Here is a 19,124-nt window from a genome sequence, read left to right on the forward strand (position 1 = left end):
AAAGAGCAGGAAAGCAAAGAGGAAGCTGGAGGTGGGCTTGTTGAAGCCTGCAATTTATGGGTATAGCTCAACAACGGAGAGTCATCATGTGCCAAAAGAAAGTTCAGCGTCAAAGAGGTAGCTGCTTTCCCATTGGTAAGCCATTCTCGTCATTCATTCAATTTATACCTCCAGTTTGGTATGCTGTTGTACAAGAGCCTGTTAGCCTGGTTAGCAAGGATGCGGTCTTGGTTGAAGTGTGTATGCATGAATAATCAAATGAAGCTATGGATCAGAGCTCGTAGGACAAGTTTGAAGATGTTGTCAAAGCAATGGGCGAAGCTGTGTAGGAAGAAGCTAGCTAGGGGGTTGGGCAACCTTGCCCTACCGATTGTGTTGAAAAGCGGCAGTGCATTCCAGAAGGTGTGGACGATGTCAACATACCAAAGAACAAGGTAATAGGTCATGGATTTCTTTCTTGCTTAGCAGATGATATGGTCATAGAAGAAGTCCTTGAAGAGCAGGCAAAGGTGGTCGAGCAATCCGATTTGCTCTCGCATGAAGTGGCTGAAGATGAAGCATCAAAGGCTATGGTGGACGAAGATTGGCATGGTGAGTCAGGTATGGCGTGTATGCCATTTGAAGGACCTACAACAAAGGGTATGCTTGGAACACAGGTAGGTTTGGCTATGCAAGAAGCAGTGGTAGTGGAAGACAAGTTGCCAAAGGTGGGTGTTATGCTATTGATGGGACATGCTTTTGAAAGTTGCTTCATAGCTAGTTTTGCACAGTTTGCAAAGCTCTCTTGATGAGGGGTCTGCTATGGAGAGCTCTCTAGCAGGTGAGAGAATCATGATGTATGGTGCAGACGCTTCACAGGTTTGTTTACATGCTTATTTTGTGTATGAAGCCGGCGTATGGATACAGGTTGTTGAAGATCGGTGCTATGTGAAGCTGTATGAGAGGTTGGTTTTTGGGCTTGCAAGTGCAAAGGAAGGGTGGAATATGCATGTAGTACAGACGGATGGCGATGCTCAGTACCGCCAATTTGATCCAGGAGGAGTTGCAATCATGCTTGGGAAAGCTCATGGCTTTCCATTTGACCCTGGAGGGTTCTACAGCTGATGAACCTTTCTCTCTATCTACTTTTATCTAGCCTATGTACATACCTACATTGCAGTTTTCTTATTATGCAATTCTATTTTACCTAAATAATACAATGGTTGAGCATAAATGCTTAACTAGGGGTTGGGCAATGATGGTGCAGCTAAACATTGTCGACCTAGGGAAAAGCCTGAAGTAGGTACATGAAAAATAGCAGGTGGGTGGTATATTGCTTGAGCGGTTGCTTGATGCAAGGTACAACATGTACCACCGGAATGGCTATGTCAAATGTGGCTTTTGACAGGTCATAGGTGATTTATAAGATCAATTGATTGGGATATCTAGAAGTGCTAGAGATTGGTGGATTTCATCACATTCAATAATATCATGACATATTGAGGCTGTGGGTGGCTCTAGCTAGTCAACGGTCCTAGCAGTCGTCACCTCTCCCGACCGCGATTTCATCATCGAGGAAAGTATTCTGTGAAGTCGACTATTTTCACCAAAGGGCGTGAAGTTTTGATTATGGCATAGAGTTTTCTTTATGATGCTATAGATATGAGGGATCTCGACTGTGTTGTCTTTGCACTCATATGAAGTTGAAAGAAGGCAGTTTTTGGAAAACTTGGAGGTTGGAGCAAGCAATTAAAGGTGTGCGGGGTGGCCAAGTCGAGGTTTCTCTTGGCATGCGCAATGGGAGCGTGTGAAGTGCAGCCAAGCTACAAGGAGTTTTTTGAAGTAAAGCTTGGAGTTAACAAGGAAAAAGCGGGACTGTTATTGCATGTAAAGGACGACATTACGACAGCATTTTAGGTGCATGGAAGTGGAGGCGGTGAGCGCTGTAGAAAGGGGTTGCTGTAGTTCTTAGTGGAAAGGGTGCCATCTGTGGTGTTTCATGCAGCGTGAGCAGTCAGTTGCATAGGGGGGTTGGCAGAAAGTGTGCAAGTGTGTGTGATCCTGTGTGGTTAGGGGTGTGGAATTTATCGTGGCTAAAGAGAGACAAGCTTGTAGTGTGCTGGGTGTGTTCCCCCTTCCCCCTTTCTAGCGCTCTATGAAGCTTGAGAAGTCTATAGGGATTCACAACTTGCCAATCAGAGTCCGGAGCTGACAGATATTAATGCTGGAAGTCGGAAATGACGACCAATGATGAGGTACCAGATGGCTTTTGGCAGATTTGGTAGCCTCAGTTAGTGGGCCACATATGGTAGTGGCAAGAAGAATTGAAAACGGTGCCTCTCGGGGCACATTGGGTGTGGGGAATGGCCAACATTGCTGCGGCAAGGATGTAAATGCAGTCACCTATACGTGCGTCTTAAAGGCATGTGGAATTATCTGAGATGATGGACAATAAAATTGACGATAATATTGTCAGTCGAGGTCTGCTGTGAAAAGATGTCGTGCTAGGCAATGATCTGGTCGATATGCATGTTAAATGCTGTGCCTTGGCTGATATGTATACAAAATGTGGTGCCCACTATGAAGCATAGGCCGCTCAAAGCAATTGGGGCCAGTGGCCGCCCGCCCAAGAGGCAATGGCCGCCCAATGTAAAAGGAGAGGGGTTAATAAAATGTGAAAGGGGAGGAAAATCGCCATTTCGATCAAATGGACTCGGATCATCACAAAACTTTAAGAAAAGCTATATGAGGTCTAAGGGGACATGTCTACTAAGTCAACAAGGTACCAAAATCCTAATCCATCGTGGTCTAGGTCAAATAAATTGTAATATAACAGTCTAGATAGGTCACCCTAAGGTCTAATAACACTCTTCTATGGTCAAAATGTTAAAAAAAAAGGGATTTAACTTAAGATTGAAGATTAGGATTGCAAATGCGTAGTCACAAACCATGACAGAACTTGGAATGCTTACAACTGATTAAAAGAGCATGGAAATGGAAACACAATGCAAGTTTCAAAATCAAAATCGGATTACCCAATCATTAGAAAGTTGATTACAATTTGGAGTTGCTTGGCTGTTTGAGTGTATGTACACAAAGCTTCCTTTCTCCTAGGGATTTCTAAATGGCTAGTGGCCAACTCACATGGGCCTTTACAAAATTCATGAAAGAGTTACAACTCACAAAATAGATCAGTGACTCTGAAACCTGGATTACACATAGTGTAGCTACACTAGCTCAAAAAAATAACAGAGTACATGTACATAAAAAATTTGATGTCCAGCTAGGTGGACACCTGTATGTTGAAACGTCCAAACACTCCTCCCTTGCTAGCTCATGTTGTCCCTTGAAACGACCATGTGCAATCATTAGGAAAAGTTTGGACTCAAAAAAGGACTTTTTGGCGTTAGAGAGAGAATGTCGTTCGACCAATAGAGTTTGAGTCACCACAACGGTAGCTCCAATTTATTTGATTTTTATCTCAAATTTGTGCGTTTTCAAAAAAGAGTTTTTTCTGTTAAAAAGATCTCAATAAGAAGATACGACGCGATTTGTGCAAATTATTCTCCTGCCATGGACGACGAACGCCGAATGTGCCATAACTCACATTCAATGAGGCACGTCTTTTGATGAACAGTTTTTAAGCTACTACTTCTTGTGTAAACTAGTGAGCCTCTTTTCTTTTATCGTTTTTGCGTAGTGTCACTTCGCAGCTAATAAAAGCAGAGATGGAAGGAAGACGATCACGACGACCATCCGCCTTTGTTAAATCTGTGGAACTATTCAACAGCTTTGACTTAGACCATGGCCGCTGGATGTCTACCACAGTCACCATTGGTAGTTGGGTTCTGCTTCAAACAAGAAGAAGAAAACGGATGTCAAATGAATTCATCAACAGCTACAAAGGACGTGTGAAAGATTTTCGCTTGTCTCAAACGGGAAAGACAGTGAAAGAGGTGCTCATTGAGCATGCATATATGCACTCCGAACTACGACTACAACAATCACCTTTGGGGTTTCCTGCTCATAGACCAAACTGTGTGACTACTATATTACTAAAAAGTTTTTAAAGATCCTTCAAGTTATTTTGTTGACTATTTCTTGTGACCATTCTCTTATCTTTTGTTTTTGCAGATATTTATCCTTCTAACAAAGAAGACTGGCAACCAATTGAGTGCATAATTGGTATTTTTGATGCTTTTCATGCTTCGGTGGGAGAACTTATGTATAGAACTAGTGCAAGAAGAGATCTGGCAGAGAGGGGAGTTTTCTTTTACAACTACTTTACAACGCCCCTTGCTCTGTCCGTGGATTTGGCACTTTGAAACCTTTCCCTCTTCCCCAACAACATTCCCCAAAGTGGCCAGTTCCAACTTTAGAAACCTCTGAGTGTTTTAAACTCAAGCTTCATCAGGAAATTTTGAAGTATTTGCGACCAAACATTGCAAGCAGGCAAGTACGAGTCAGTCTATTTATGCCATTACATGTCTTTATAGATTTCTTCCACGATGAGGAGGTTAGAAAAACAGAAACCATGTTCATCTGCAAATCCCAAACTTGCCTTGATTTTTTGGATGATAATTGGGATGTCAATGATTCTGAAGGCATTGTGTGCAAAGTTGACAAGCGCTCGGTTGTGTGCAAGTGTATGATAGCATCACATAATTTTATAGTTTCTTTCTACTACATGAGGTGGCATCGAGTGAATGGTCAGTTGGTAGCTATGGATCAAGATTTAAGTGACGATGCTTTTAATCCCTTGATGTCCATCGAGATATGGTTTTCAAATTATTTGCTTACAGTTGTTGTGGTTAGATCAAATGTCACTTTAAGACAGGTTCGAGAGGATCTGTTAAATGAGTCCGATCTCAATTTGCCTTCAAAATTTGTTTTCAAGTGTAACATGCGAAAGGTACTAAGCTACATGTATTACTTTTATACGCTGATGTCTCTATCGTGCTCATGTGTCCCAATGTCTTATCGCGTACGTTGCATTGCAGGTACCTCACAGACAAGAAAAAACGACTCTTTGTGCATAGATTACCAGCGACAGACTTGAAATAGTGAACTAACTTAACACAATGATTCAAATACTATTCTCAAAGATTACTCGACAAAGGTAGCTCTCTACATTACAAAACACCATTGGATCCTCACCCAACCATTTTTTTGGAAAACTGTACTCAACATTTTGTAAACTTTGAACCATAATCAAAACAAAAGTCAAATTTTGATCCACTGCTTGTAATCAATTTGTCAAAAGTACATTTCATAATCTCTTTCTAATCTTGTCCGTGCGGTGATGTGTGGGCTGTTGGTTGAGGTTGAGGAGAGGTGGTGGCTTGGGGGTTTGGGGGCTCTAGAGCTGCTTCATGAGTAGGAGAGCTGTTGGGTGGGGGGTTTGGGGGCTCTGGAGCTGCTTCATGAGCATGAGAGGTGCTGGGTGTGGGTTTGAGGGTTCTGGAGCTGTTTCTTCAGGACGAGAGCTGGTGGAAGCTTGGGTTGGAGAGGCATCTGGGGAGATATTGATATGTGCTTGTGTTGGTGTGGTAGACACGGGGTATCTTGTCGACGGAGGCCTAGGCGTGGGCCTTGGTGCTGACGGAATAAAAGCATCACGTGCTCCGTTTGGACGCATGGTCACGTAATTGATCAAGTTTTCAATCATTCTGTTTCTAAAGGAAGAAACATCAGCCTTTGAATAATCTACCAAATTTCTTACCTGCGTTAAGAACATCATGTTTATTAACATAGCTACTAACTTATTAAGATACAAATCTATAAACGAGTGTCAAATGCTTACACTTCTACGACTTCCATCAAGCATGACCCCTAACAAAATTTCTTCATTGAATAAGACCCTCCATCCACAAGAGTAGGCATCATCCTGCTTAGGGACTTTGGAACTAATAATCGTAAGATTCTCATATATCTGCTCTTGCGTTAAAGCTTCAAGAGCAGACACAAGCTTCCGAACAGATCTGCGCAAAATACAATTAAATTTCATAAGCGAATTTTAACAAAATTCTATGCGATGTCGAACAAAATACAAAACCTCTTACCTACGTACTTCACCATGAAATCCATGGGATGAATTAGCAAGGTAGCACCGGTTTCGTTCAAGGTGTAAGAGAACAAGACTCCAATGAGATCTGTTACAAATAAACATAAGCAAAACATATGTCATCACAATAAATTAGAGTTCAAGATAAAATAATTTCACTATTGAAAACATTGCGTACCCTTCATGATAAGCCAAAACAAAAATTTTTGCCGTATCCATGTTCACTGACTGGAACCAGTCAACTACTTCCACTAAAGATGTATCCTCGGCCGTCAAAACAACCGAGAGGTTCGAGTCAAGGACGGCGACATCATCTTGCATATTCCAAGGCAAATTTGAAACTACAAAACTGTAAAGAAATTCGTGTCATACAAAATTGGGGGGAACAGGTTTGAAGTAGAGTCTACATGATACTAGCGATCTTGCTGATGTCACTCTTTACCAAACTGTTGTTGGCTGTCTCATTTATGTATGCAACACGAGGCCGGATATTCAGTTTGCAGTCTCACAGGTCAGCAGATTTATGCATAGCCTAGGGTCTAAGCATTGGCAGGCTGTCAAGAGGATTTTCTGCTACCTTAGTGGCACTTTACATCTTGGCTTGTTTTATCCCAAGGGGGGATCATTGCCGCCAGACTTACATGCTTTTTCGGACTCAGACTGGGCTGGTTGTTTTGACACGCGAGTGTCCACAAGTGGTTTTTGTTTCATGCTTGGCAGTTCATGTATATCATGGTTGAGCAAGAAGCAACCTACTGTGGCCACTTCGAGTTGTGAGGCTGAGTACAGGATAGTGTTCACAGCTACGGTTGAGTGTGTATGGCTCAGACGCCTTATGGCTAATTTGTGTGTTGGACAGGACACTGCCAACACTATCTACACTGAGAGTCGGAGCTCATTGGCAGTTGCGAGGAACCTAGTTTTTCATGCTCGCACAAAGCACATGAAGGTGCATTACCACTATGTCAGGGAGAGGCTCTCAGCAGGAGAGATCAGCTTGGCTTATGTGCCAACACAGGACAACCTTGCAGATCTTTAAACAAAGGCATTGTCTCGTGAGAAGCTTGAAGCTTTCCGCAAAGCTTTGGGCTTACTCCCCTTTGTGGACTGATCCTGTCCTCATGGCATGGCACTTCCCTTTACTCATGTGCCATCTCTCGTTCACCGCATCACTCCTGGGGGGATTTGTTACCATATACATGACGTAGTGATGTGTGTGAACACACTAGGACCGCCGAGGCATTTTTTCCCTCTTTAGGAGGTTTTTCCCCCCGTGCATTGTATATACGCCAATCACTCTAGGGCTATCTATCTTTCCATTGCACACTAAGTAACACACTCTCTATTGTGTGCCTTGAGCTTCCTTTGTCTTATCCAAGCTGTGTGCGTTTCTCTGCAACCCTAATTCCAACATGCATTTTACCCAGAAAACAGCCTTCATAAACATGTTTGACAGGTGCTTGAAGAGGCGGCAAAGAAGCAACCATATCAGATTTTTGCAAACGCAGCAAACTGGCAAAATTCAGATGATAAAAACGTGCATGCCAAAGTTTTGTATCTGAAATAGCCCTTGAATCTGCAACAGCATTTGCAAAATTTTGTCCACACTTATCATACAAAGTGAGCTTATACAGCCCATGGCACAAAAACCCACATGCAACATTTTCATCACCAAAACTGAGAGCATGAACTGTAAATCTGTCATCCACAAATTTGACTACAAGTGCAAGTCTAGCAAGTGAGGATACAGAGAAGAGATTCTTCTTGATCCAAGGTACATAAAGTGCATCAACAAGTGTGAAAGAACTGCCATTAGCAGCAGTAAGCACAATCTTTCCAACTCCTTGAACTGGATAAGAGGCATTGTTGGCGTAAGTGACTGAATTCCCATGAGGGACAGACTCGAGAGAGTTAAACAATTCACGATGTGAGGTAATGTGCTTTGTAGCACCACTGTCGAAATACCACACATGTGAATCTGCAGCAACTGACAAGCATGCATCATGGACAACAAGATTGTAAGTGCACTCTGCGTTAAAAGCCTATTCTGCATCAACATCAGCATTATAGTCTCCTTTCACAGAAGACTCAACAATGGCTGCATTTGTAGTGGAACCAGCATTTGCAGCGGAACCACCCTCTTTCTTCTTAGCATGTTTGGCCTTCAACTTAGGACACGACTTCATCAAGTGATCATTAGTTTTAGAATAATGGCAACGCATCTTCTTTTTGCCCTTATCACCAGAATTGCCAGACGCAGTGCTGCCAGCAGAAGAATTAGGAACATAAGTTTTTCCACTCGTAGCAGAACCATAAGAAGTGGCTGCATTGCTGTTACCACCCTTTCTTTGAGAAGCAATAAAATTATGTTCAACTGCACGCTATCTAGTCCTGTTTTTTTTGGAAAGTGACTCTTGCAACAGCAATGTGCATAATGCATCAAACTTGACAACTTCTGGATTTCCTTGGGTCATAAGTCTCCAAGTACTAGCAAAAGTCTGGTAAGAATTTGGTAAGGCATCAAGAACAGTTTGCACAAGTGAACTGTCTGAAATGACTTCACTGCAGAAATAAGCTACTCATTGATATCCTTAACACTAGCAAGGAAAGTGTCCATATCATCTTCCTCATGCATAATCTTTGACTCCAGCTCTTTACGCAGCAAAGCAATTTTAGCCTCATTGCGACTTGCATAAAGACCAGCCAAAGTATCCCAAGCCTGTTTTGCAGATTTTGCTGAACGGATGTGAGGAACAATGGTGCGCTTCACAAACAACGCAATTAATGTATGAGCTTGTGCATCCTTAACATCCCAACAAGCTTGTTCTGCCATAGGCAAAACAACTCTAATAGCAGCAATCCTTGCAGTAAGACCTGCAACATCCTCAACATCGCCTACATCTTCAGAACCAGGACGTACATCAATGCCCTGCACAATGTTCCAGACGCCCTTTGACACAAGAACATGTTGCATCATATAAGCCCACATAGGGTAGTTGTCTCCATCCAACCTGTCTCAGCAGCAAACATCTTGAACACATCTGTGTTGTTGTTGTCAGCCATTGTAAATGCTACACATGATGTGAAAACTGCTCAAAAATAGGAGAAACGGAGCGGGAACAACACGTACTATATAGCACAAACCGTAGAAGACTATAAGACACCTATTCTGCAGAAAATGGCACTGACAAAAATTCTGCACAAAATGACGAAATTGCCTGTGCAGACCTCCATGTAGTGGAAACGGAGGCCGAAATGATCCCAAATCGAAAATCTGAGTAGACAGAACTGTACGAGCTCGCCCAAAATATTTGTCGACCTACGAACTCTTGCCAAAGCTCACTAAAATCGGAGAAAGTGAGCAGGCGTATACTGGAGTAGCTGGCGACTAAGCCCGGGAGGACGCAACCTGCTCTAATACCAATTGTTGGAATTAGGGTTGCAGAGAAACACACACAGCTTGGAGAAGACAAAGGAAGCTCAAGGCACACAATAGAGAGTATATTACTTAGTGTGCAATGGAAAGATAGATAGCCCTAGAGTGATGGGCGTATATACAATGCTCGGGGGGAAAAACCTCCTAAAGAGGGAAAAAATGCCCCGGCGGTCCTAGTGTGTTCACACACATTACTACCACATGTATATGGTAACAGTCTGATTTTCCACATTAAATTTTCTCCTCATCAATAATCCATTTTGCCTTGTTATAATAAAGGTCTTTATCCATATCTATAAACCAAACACCAAAATTTACCATAAGTAAGACCAACATGAAATCTTTTGTAAGTTAAAATTGACAAATCAATATCAATATACAGACAATGACGTAAATGTCACTTAAACTAACTTAATAATATAATGATAGCTTAAACTTAAAGACATTACCATAAACTTGTCACTTAAACCATGATTTGATACTTAAATTAGCTTTAAATTAAAAACATAGTGACAATTTCAACCCCAAAAAGATGTTTGTATTCGTTCATCTTTTGCTCATAGACCATAAGAAACAAAATTTATGCCGATTGTGTGGGCTCCATTTATACATAGGGACAAATCAAAAGCTTAAGGTTGATTTTGGGGTTTTCTATCTTTGCCTAAATGTTAAACCTCACAAACATCCTATCACCTTCGACGAACGCATATTATTTATTTGATTTAGTCATGGACCGGGCTTGTTGGTCCAATAGGTGTGTAGGTGATTGCCGATGAGAGGTGCACCACTTATCTTATTTTGAAAATAGTTTTGCAACGACCTGCCAACCACTGTGGGCGCCTAGGTGTGAATGGGTTAAACTCTTATAAAAAGTCCATTTGACCTAAAAATCCTCATTCTTGGAGGTGTAAGCTAAGAAGCGCTCCTGCTCCATCTCTGTCTCCTTCTCCTTCATGTGCTCATAGGGGTGTGTGTGTGTGTGCTTGAGAGAGAGAGAGAGAGAGAGAGAGAGAGAGAGAGAGAGAGAGAGAGAGAGAGAGTGGCATTGGCGGTGGCGAGGCAATTGAGTGCGACATCAACGGCGGCTCCTTCTTCTTCGCAGCACAGGATCCTTCACAACGGAAGCATTGAGCGGTGAGTGACACACCCCTACCCCTTTGAGCTTGCTAGGATCTTCTAGTGTGTGTTAATTTGCAACCTTCCAAGGCTCGCACATACTGCACAATCAAGTTCCAAGCTTCGACACGTGCGGCAAAGCGTACAATTTTTAACGCCGCTATCAGGGACTGCCTTGCATTAAGCTTGAGGAGCACTCAATGCTACCTCTGGAAGCCTTTCTTCCATCTGTTTTTTGATCTTTTTTGTGCTGTGTGAGAACGGTTAAGTGACTGTAAAGGGTAGATTAGCAGGTTTTTATCAGATTTTGTTAAGTGGCTATAAGATTTGCTAGTGCTACATTGTACTATTTTTGTTAGTTTTGCAAGATCTGTAATGAGCAGGTGTTAGTAGATCTGTTAGTGAGTGTAGACAGTGAGCAGTAGAGTTGAATGTCTGTGAGTGTGCAATGTACTGTGTTTGAAAGTGTGTTAGCAGAGGTAGTTAGCGTTAATTAGCTGTGTTAGGTAAGAAGAGGTTAGACATAGCTTGTAGGAGCTATTGTGTGCACGTGGGAGCTCGGCGTTCACACGGCCACATTATCCTCAGAAAAAGGTTTTTTGAAAAAAATTAAAAATAAAAAAAAACGCTCGAGATATTTGGGACTAAAAAGAAAACTCAAAAAAAAAACTAAAAAAATCTTATCTTAAAAGGAAGGATCGAGATCGGGATTGAAACCCGAAACCCGAGCGCGAGCCCAATCCCAGGCCTCAGTCCTCAATCTTATGATATACTATACACACCACTTTATATATAAAGATTAGGACCTCAAGTGAAGGGAGAGCATGTGAGACAAGTTCCTCAAGTCCTCCACCATCCCCTTCACACTCACCCTTTGGACATAGTAAATCTAGCCCTCTCCACACCTAGGAAAAGACTAGTTTTAGGATTTGGAGGGCTATACGTAACCGAATCGGGGGTTGAAAAGCACGACATGTCTCCTTAGCCAAGATGCTTGTTTTGAGCTATCACATGCCATATTCCGTGGCTTGGTTAAAAAAAGAGACAAAAAATACAAAAAAATTGTTTTATAAACACCTAAAAAACTAGGTGAGCGGCCTTCCCGGGCACTCAGCAACACCTCTAGAGTGTTGAGGTCACATGCACCTATGCTCTACTTGTGTGCTAGAGGATGAGCACATTGAGAGTGTCTCCATTTACGCGGGTACTCATTATTCCTCCACCTTATGCTCTAGGCCCTCAGCGGGAACCCAAGGTAGTACCACTCAAGATCCACATATTGCGTCTAGTGACTCTTCCTTTGACTATGACATCATGGAGGGCTACCCGATACCTAATCCCGATAGCTCAATCCAAGACATGCATGCCATGGGCCCACGGTCCGGGCTGAGCATGCTTAGCCGCTTGAAGGAAACCTTTAGTAGAGCCACTTGCTCCGAACATGGAGCTAACGATGTAAATGAGGGGGGTGGGGAAGTAAATTCTCTATTGATGACCAACATAGACCCCATGCTCCTGGAGAGTGTGAACGTGAATACTCCATTCACTACACCCTCTGACTCTTCAAAGCTATTCCCCTCCGAGGTTATATTACCTGATGGTATAAGCCTTGTCAAAGTGCAAGAGGTTGAGCGGTATATCATTGTGGCTAGGGAAAAGGAAATTGACAGCTTACATAGGACAGAGCAAAGGAGAGAGTTAAAAGAGAAATCCCCTATGTCAACATCCATGTTAGGCGAGAAATTGAGTGCTCCTGAATTAGCGACCACTCAGGGTCAACCCATAGAGAGCCACATTGCATCTAGTTCAAAGGACACCCCTAACACATCAATCTTAGATGGAGCGTTCCTAAATGAGAATTGGGAGTATGAACTACTGTTTGCGGGTCGCCGCAACGGACATCCATAGCATAGCTCTCAAGCATTAACATATTTATCAATACAGGGGAAGCGACTTGGATGAGGCATGGAAACTCACTAGGGTGTCAATCCTAATGAAGTGAATTTGAAGAGATGCAACTTACTAACTCTACAAGTAAATCATACGCATTATTGCCTGGTAATCTGCCTATGTCCTTCTACACAGCTCTACAGTCATCACGCCCGTTTACCATGCAAATCATATTGGAATCGCACGAAACTTGAAGGGAAGCTACAGGGGATTATCAGGAACATATCCTATCACTGTCACAGCATTCTGGAGAGGTACAACGATCGCGATCGTTCGTCCAAAAGTCAGCAAAAACAGCGAACAAGTGATCCTAATGGGTCATTTTAGGGTCCCTAAAGCCCCTCCTAGGGTCAAAACAACATAAAACACGCATATAGACACTCAAAATAGCGATTTAAGGCCTCAAACTTGTAGTTGAAAACCTACACCGAATCTTGAATGATTACACTTGAATGAAAGAGCAAGAGGAGAGGAACACAATGCAATAATCAAATCTGAATTTGGATTAGCGTAGCCGCAATGGCGAAGATTACAAGTTTGAACAAGAAGGAGCTCTCAAATGTACGTTGTCTTCTCAGTTCTCCATTAAAAAGATTATCCTCAAACTTACAAAAAATGACCTTTATAGATTAGGTCCTTACAAAATGGCTTGTCCGGCCATAAGCTCCCAAACCTCTAACTGGCTCTCTAATATACAATTGCTCCCATAAGAATAATCATACATCCTTTGACAATTTCCTGGCTTAGAGATGCTTCTTTACAAAAGAATTTTACAATGGTTTCTCAGAAAAATATGGTCCTACTGACAACGGCCGCTTGTTGCGTCCTCCGCCAAACACTCCCCCCTTCCTTATCCTTGCACGCCCTCGTGCATGTTCAGTGCTTTGGCCGTTGATGTGGCTCTAATGAAGCGAGTGTCACTGAAAAACTTCTTGTTCGCAGGACGGCTTCGAGGGTTCTTGATGCTGTCTGAATGGATTTTCCGATAAGGTGTGTTGGTATGCTACGTACCTTGCCTCTTCAAATGTCTGCAAGTAGTGTGATGGCAGGTACATTAGCCTTGAGTACATGGCCATCAAGATGTGCCGTGGTGGTGAATCCTGTAGATTCCAGCAGATGCCTCTGTGTCCTTCCAAGAACAGATTCCACGGCTGATCGTCGCCTTCAGTGTCTTTAAACACCTGGATGCAGGTGACGATCATTCGGGCTATCTTTACTAACATTTGGCATGCCAAATCGGGGACATCCCGCAACAATGTGACTATTGAATTCAATGTGCTGACCATGTAGGCCATTGTAGGGGGTTGCTGCGCTGTCAGAACCGGGTAATTTAGCTTGTGTGGCCTTGTCCCCTTCCATGTGGTGAAATCTTTCCAAGTGCGTTTTCGAGGGATTGGGCAGAATGTAGGATCTATTTGTATATGTTGAGGAGCGTTGTGGTAATTTGTTAGATCCTGTGACCTTTTGTCCGACCACTTCTTCCTCCACTTGGGGTGGTCATCGACAAGCATGTGAGCTTCTTCCACTGTGAGTGCAATGCCTTCGTAACCCCCTTCTTTGTTTCGTGGTAAGGCTGGCCGCATCTTTTCTTTCCACAAAATTGCCTCATGGCATAGTAGAGGAAACGGGAGGTACTCATGGCCAAATCCTTCCACCTGCTCTTCTAGTTGTAAGTATGTCAGGGCTGCTGACTCCAGTATTTTCTTTTCATAGAGCTTGTAATGCTTTTTGGCCCCTTTGGCATGTCCTGAATGCTCTCATTGAGTTCATCTCTTATATCCAGATCGGGCCCTTCAAATTCCTGCTCCTGTTGCCCTTGGTGTGATGTTCAGGGCAAATCTGGCGCTTGTTGTCCGGGCAGCAGTTGTGGTTGAGTCTGGGCTTTGTCTGCTTTGATTTGCTGTTGAAAAAGCAGATCTTCTTTTTCCTTTAGAAGCGTGTCACCGATCTGCTTCTGAATTTGTAGTTCAGCGCTTGCTTGAGCTAGTTGCTGCTCCATTTCTTTTAACTTTAGCTCATTTGCCGCTGTCTGGGCCACCATCCCTGATACCACCATCTCTTGCTCTAGCTCTGCTTTTAGTGCTGCTATAGTGTTCACTGCTGTGGCATCGTCGGAGGTGGAGACCAATGCCCCAACAGGTTCCTGATTCGCCATTAAAGTCCTCAGAGTGTCTTTGACAGTACTGTAGGAACTGCTAAGTCTTTGGAATCTTGCACTCTCGTAGGCAAGCTGCTCCGTTGCTTTTTGGACTCTTGTCGTCAGCTCTTGGCACTCCTTCTCTTTGGCGGTCAAGTCTGTCCTGACGTCCACCAAGTCTTTGATCAGAGACTGAGCCTGCTACCGCTCAAGGCCTCTTTCCTCCGTTGTGCGTTCTAGTTGCGTCCTCAGGCTCTCTAACTCTTCTTGCCCTGATGCTTGCTTTTGTTGGGCTTCCTGTACCTGCCTTTCCTTTTCACTCAGCACCACATGCTGACACTGGAATTGCCGTTCTAATTCCCGTAGAGTTTGCTTGTAATCAAAACCAGCCACTACCTGGTAGGCTTCTTGGTATCCAATGGATTCTGTAGGTGGTATAACTTCCTTTTGCGAGGTTGAAGGGAGAGGAGTTGGCTGTTTTTTGTTCGATGGAGAAGGAGGAGGAGGAGGAGATTTGGGTGATGGAGGAGGTGATTTTCTAGGCGAGGGAGGAGGTGGACTCGATTCTTCTCATACATGTCTCTTCTTGGAAGTCTCTTCTCCTTGTTGCAAAGCAGATGCTTCCGCTTTTCTTTTCTTTAAAATCCTGATTATTCTTTGGCGGGTGAGATCCGCCGCCCATCGCGCTTCCAGATTCCTGTCTCTTTGGACCTTCTTAAGCTGTTCCGCCTGATTTGTCTCATCAACCACGTCTTTCTCCTTCGTTCCTTCAGTGGACTGCGAAGAAATGTCCACTTCCGTAGCCTTCTGTTCTGCTTCTAACCTTTGCTTCTCAGCCCGTAGGCGAGTTGCATTTTCTATCCTTTCTTGCCTTTCCCTTTCGAATCTTGTTTTTTGTGCCTGTTGTGTTGCAGCCGCTCGAGCCTGTCTGCCAGCCCGTAATTTGGTTCGTCTTTTCTCGACTCTTTTTTGAGCTTCCACATATGCTTTTTGCATGTCTGACTGCGGTACTTCACTTATCTCCCGTCTTTTTCTCTTGAGCGGCTTTGTGGAGTCTTCTTCCTCGCTTTCCTCAAACTCTGAAGGCACTTTGTCTTTAGAATCTTGAGATTTTCCTTCTTCATCTATCTCCGTTTTTTCTTCATCACTCGAACTTTTATTGGTGGCCTTTGTTGAGCGCGATGATGTCGTGCCAGGGGTCGTCCTTATGGAGTGTGCAACCAGCTTAGCTTTCTGGATCAGGGCCATTTGAGAACTGGCAGCTGGAAAATCTTCGATCATTCCCAAAGCCTGGTATGCTATTCTAGTTAGCATCGGCCTTGCACTCATGTAGCTTTTGTTTTTTGCCGAGCTTTTCAAATTTGCTTCAATCAGATTGTCCAAAATGTAAGAACCGTAGTCGTAGCGAATGGTTCTATTTTTTGTCGTCGCTAGAGCCATGACTACGGCAATGTGCAGGATTGGCTCGGTGTAGCGAGGAGGCTTTTGTACTCTGAAATGCTCAGAGTACAAAAGCCTCATCGACAATTCCAGCTCTCCGTAAATCATGTCACTGTATTTGTATTTATTTCCCTTTGCTTTGACGAATGCCTTCTCATTGTCCAGTGACTTTGTCTTCGCCAGCAAATCGTGTTGCCCTGGGAGGAAATGTAAAGCTTCGTTGATGATTTCCTTCGTGATCTTTACTTTCACCTTCGACCCATCCTTGTCTGTGAGCATTGCCTTCCCATCATATTGTATCGAGCTCATGAGCTTGTGGGCGCTCTTGTAATCTATTCCCCATGGCTGTAATCTGAAAAATTGCTCCAAGTGTACAGCTCTCACTGCCTCTATTACCTCTGGCCTTTGGTGGAGATTCCATATCTCCCGTGGCATGATAGTTGTCTGTACCAAGTCACCATCCGCATCCTTAAACTTCGAGATGAATATGTGGGCAGGGATTTGAGCAAGTATTTCATCCGAGATGTGAGCCTTTTCATTTGTGGCGAGATCCTCCACTTCATATGGTGCTACTGTCCACTGCCTTTCTTTCTTTTGGCAAGGCATTCTGTGTCAGGAGAATCACAAGCTGTCAGGATTTTCCCTTCGCAATCAATCGCATTTAGACTTTTAGTAAAAAACAATTCAAAAGTTAAAACTGATCATAACTTGAACAAATTTCATCCATTCTTGTCCATATTTCACCAGTGGGACTAGGAAGACTAGAGCTATGACTGATAAAAATCTGAGCCAATTCTGGGTCTTAGGTATATCGATCGCGATCGTAGTACAGAGGCCAAATTTAGATTTGATCACATGAGTGGGTTGCTGATAGTTGGAGGGTCATTTTGGTCCACTCTGTGTGTCATTTGAACCACTTTTGAGTTTACAGGTCCCATTTCTGGGTTACAAGGGATTTTTGGACTAGATTCTGACTTTTCATGAGTTTTTGATGTCCAAAGGGCTTTGAAACTTGGTTGGTGACTTGAACAACATGTATACAAGGGATCTGATAGGTATTTGTCAAAATCTGAATCTGAGGTACACCGATCGCGATCGGTGTTCTGGGCCTGTTTTTGGTGAAAACTAAATGGTCATGAACCCCTATGCCTGCCTAGCCCACTGATGATTTATTTCCAAGTTTGGACTTAAAATGAACAAATTAGAGCAACTTTTCACTGTTTGACCATATTTCACTAAGTCTAACCATATTGGGTTTTCCTGAGGAATTTTGGTTGGATCCTGGAGTTAGATGAAGTTAGTTTTAGAGCTCCCACTGCTTACATGATGATCTGCTACCATCAGCTTACTCCATTGTCTGATTTTGACCTTATCAGGCACTTTATACCCTGTCTTGGGAGGTTTTCCAGATATGTGCATTTTTCAGGCATTTCTTGGATATCCATGTGATGTTTGAGCATCCCTAAGTAACCTTTTGGTCTTTGGCATTGTCTCGGCTCCAATTCTATCTTTGTGTGATCATTCGAGACTGAAACGACTATATCTGCACTTGTAGGAGATTCTGAGATCCATTTGAGGGTTTATACAACTGTTCTGACTCTTAGTCGGACAAGTGTACCTTTCAAACCATCCATCATTATTTTTAACAGGATTTTGGTAGTTGTAGGTCAAATTTTCCCTTTTTGGTTGTGTTTGACAAATTGGGCCCTTCCATGAGCAAAATTTGTGCATTTTCCTTGAAAATTCAAGAGAGTGTACTTTTAACTGAGTTCCAAGCCTGGGCCAAATCAAAAGTTGCAAAACTTGCATCTGGGGGCACTGATCGCGATCGTACCATGGAGGCCAAAATTGATTTTGACACCAGCAGATTGTAGGCGAGGCTGAGGGGAGATGTTTTGCATGATCTGTCCCAATTTTTGTCAATGAGGTACACCGATCGCGATCGGTGTACCACCACCAAATTGTGATTTGACCACATGGCTTTGTTCCTGACCTTGTGGGGAGCACATTTGATGTGTTCTGTGGCTGAAAAAAGTTTTGATTGGATGCCTCTAAGGGCCCTTGACCTCTTTGACCTGATCCGACTTTGATTTGATCCCTTCGCCTGTTTGTGCAATGATTCGTGCTTGCATGCATAATAGACTTGATCTTTACTTGATAGGGAACATACCTATGAAATCTGGTGTAAAATGCTGGCTCGATCGTCCGTACGGGGTAGAAATGTGGCAGCGCACTCTAGGTCAAAAAGCTCTCTCCTTCTCTCTCAAAAGGTGAAAATGAACAATGAGCTAGAATTTGGCCTACCTGACCTATATTTTCCCGAGATTTCCATGACACAGGGCTGATTTTTCTCACCTTTGATCCCGATATAATCTGCATACCACTTGTGGGTCGAACCGTTTGTCATTCCGACATCGTATGACCATTTGATGCGATTTTGGCGAAATGTAGTCATGATCATTAAGGCCGAAATTCGACATCTTCAGATTAGCTTCATATCTTCCCTGCTTGATAACCTTATCATGATACTTCGGCGTTTGCTTTCAGAACTTGATTCCGACACTTGTGAGCGAGATTTTTTTATTTTTGATGTTTATTAACGAAAATCAAACAAAATAAATTGAAAATACTTATTAACTGGCAAAAGTTAGCCAAAATTATTATACTCACCCCTAAGCATATATTTTCTCTAGAAGCATCCCAATGCTCCGGATTTTGTCTTTACAGCTCATTATTATGCTGGTCGGATGATACAAAAACGCTAAAAATGCCAGGTTTTGATCGAATATGTTCAAAACTGAACTCTAAATAATGAAAAACCACACACATTATGTACATATATACACATTTGACCCCTTAATGTCCCTGAATGTTTCTAGATTCATCAATTACCCCCCCCTTCCTTGTCTGAGTTGCCCCGAACGAAGGTTGGTTGCATGTGCATGGGTGTTGAACTCTGTGTTTATGCATGGCCTTGTAATGTGGCCCTATTCTGATGTTTG

At 43.0% G+C, this 19,124-nt stretch overlaps 1 pseudogene; it reads left to right on the top strand.

The window, feature by feature from the left end:
- The first annotated feature begins 219 nt into the window (after positions 1 to 219).
- Positions 220 to 1,104, top strand: LOC147436445 (uncharacterized; annotated as a pseudogene).
- The last annotated feature ends 18,020 nt before the right edge of the window (positions 1,105 to 19,124 follow it).

This window comes from Adiantum capillus-veneris, chromosome 18, assembly GCF_014529385.1.
Source record: "Adiantum capillus-veneris isolate H3 chromosome 18, ASM1452938v2, whole genome shotgun sequence".
In the NCBI taxonomy this organism is placed as follows: Eukaryota; Viridiplantae; Streptophyta; class Polypodiopsida; order Polypodiales; family Pteridaceae; genus Adiantum; species Adiantum capillus-veneris.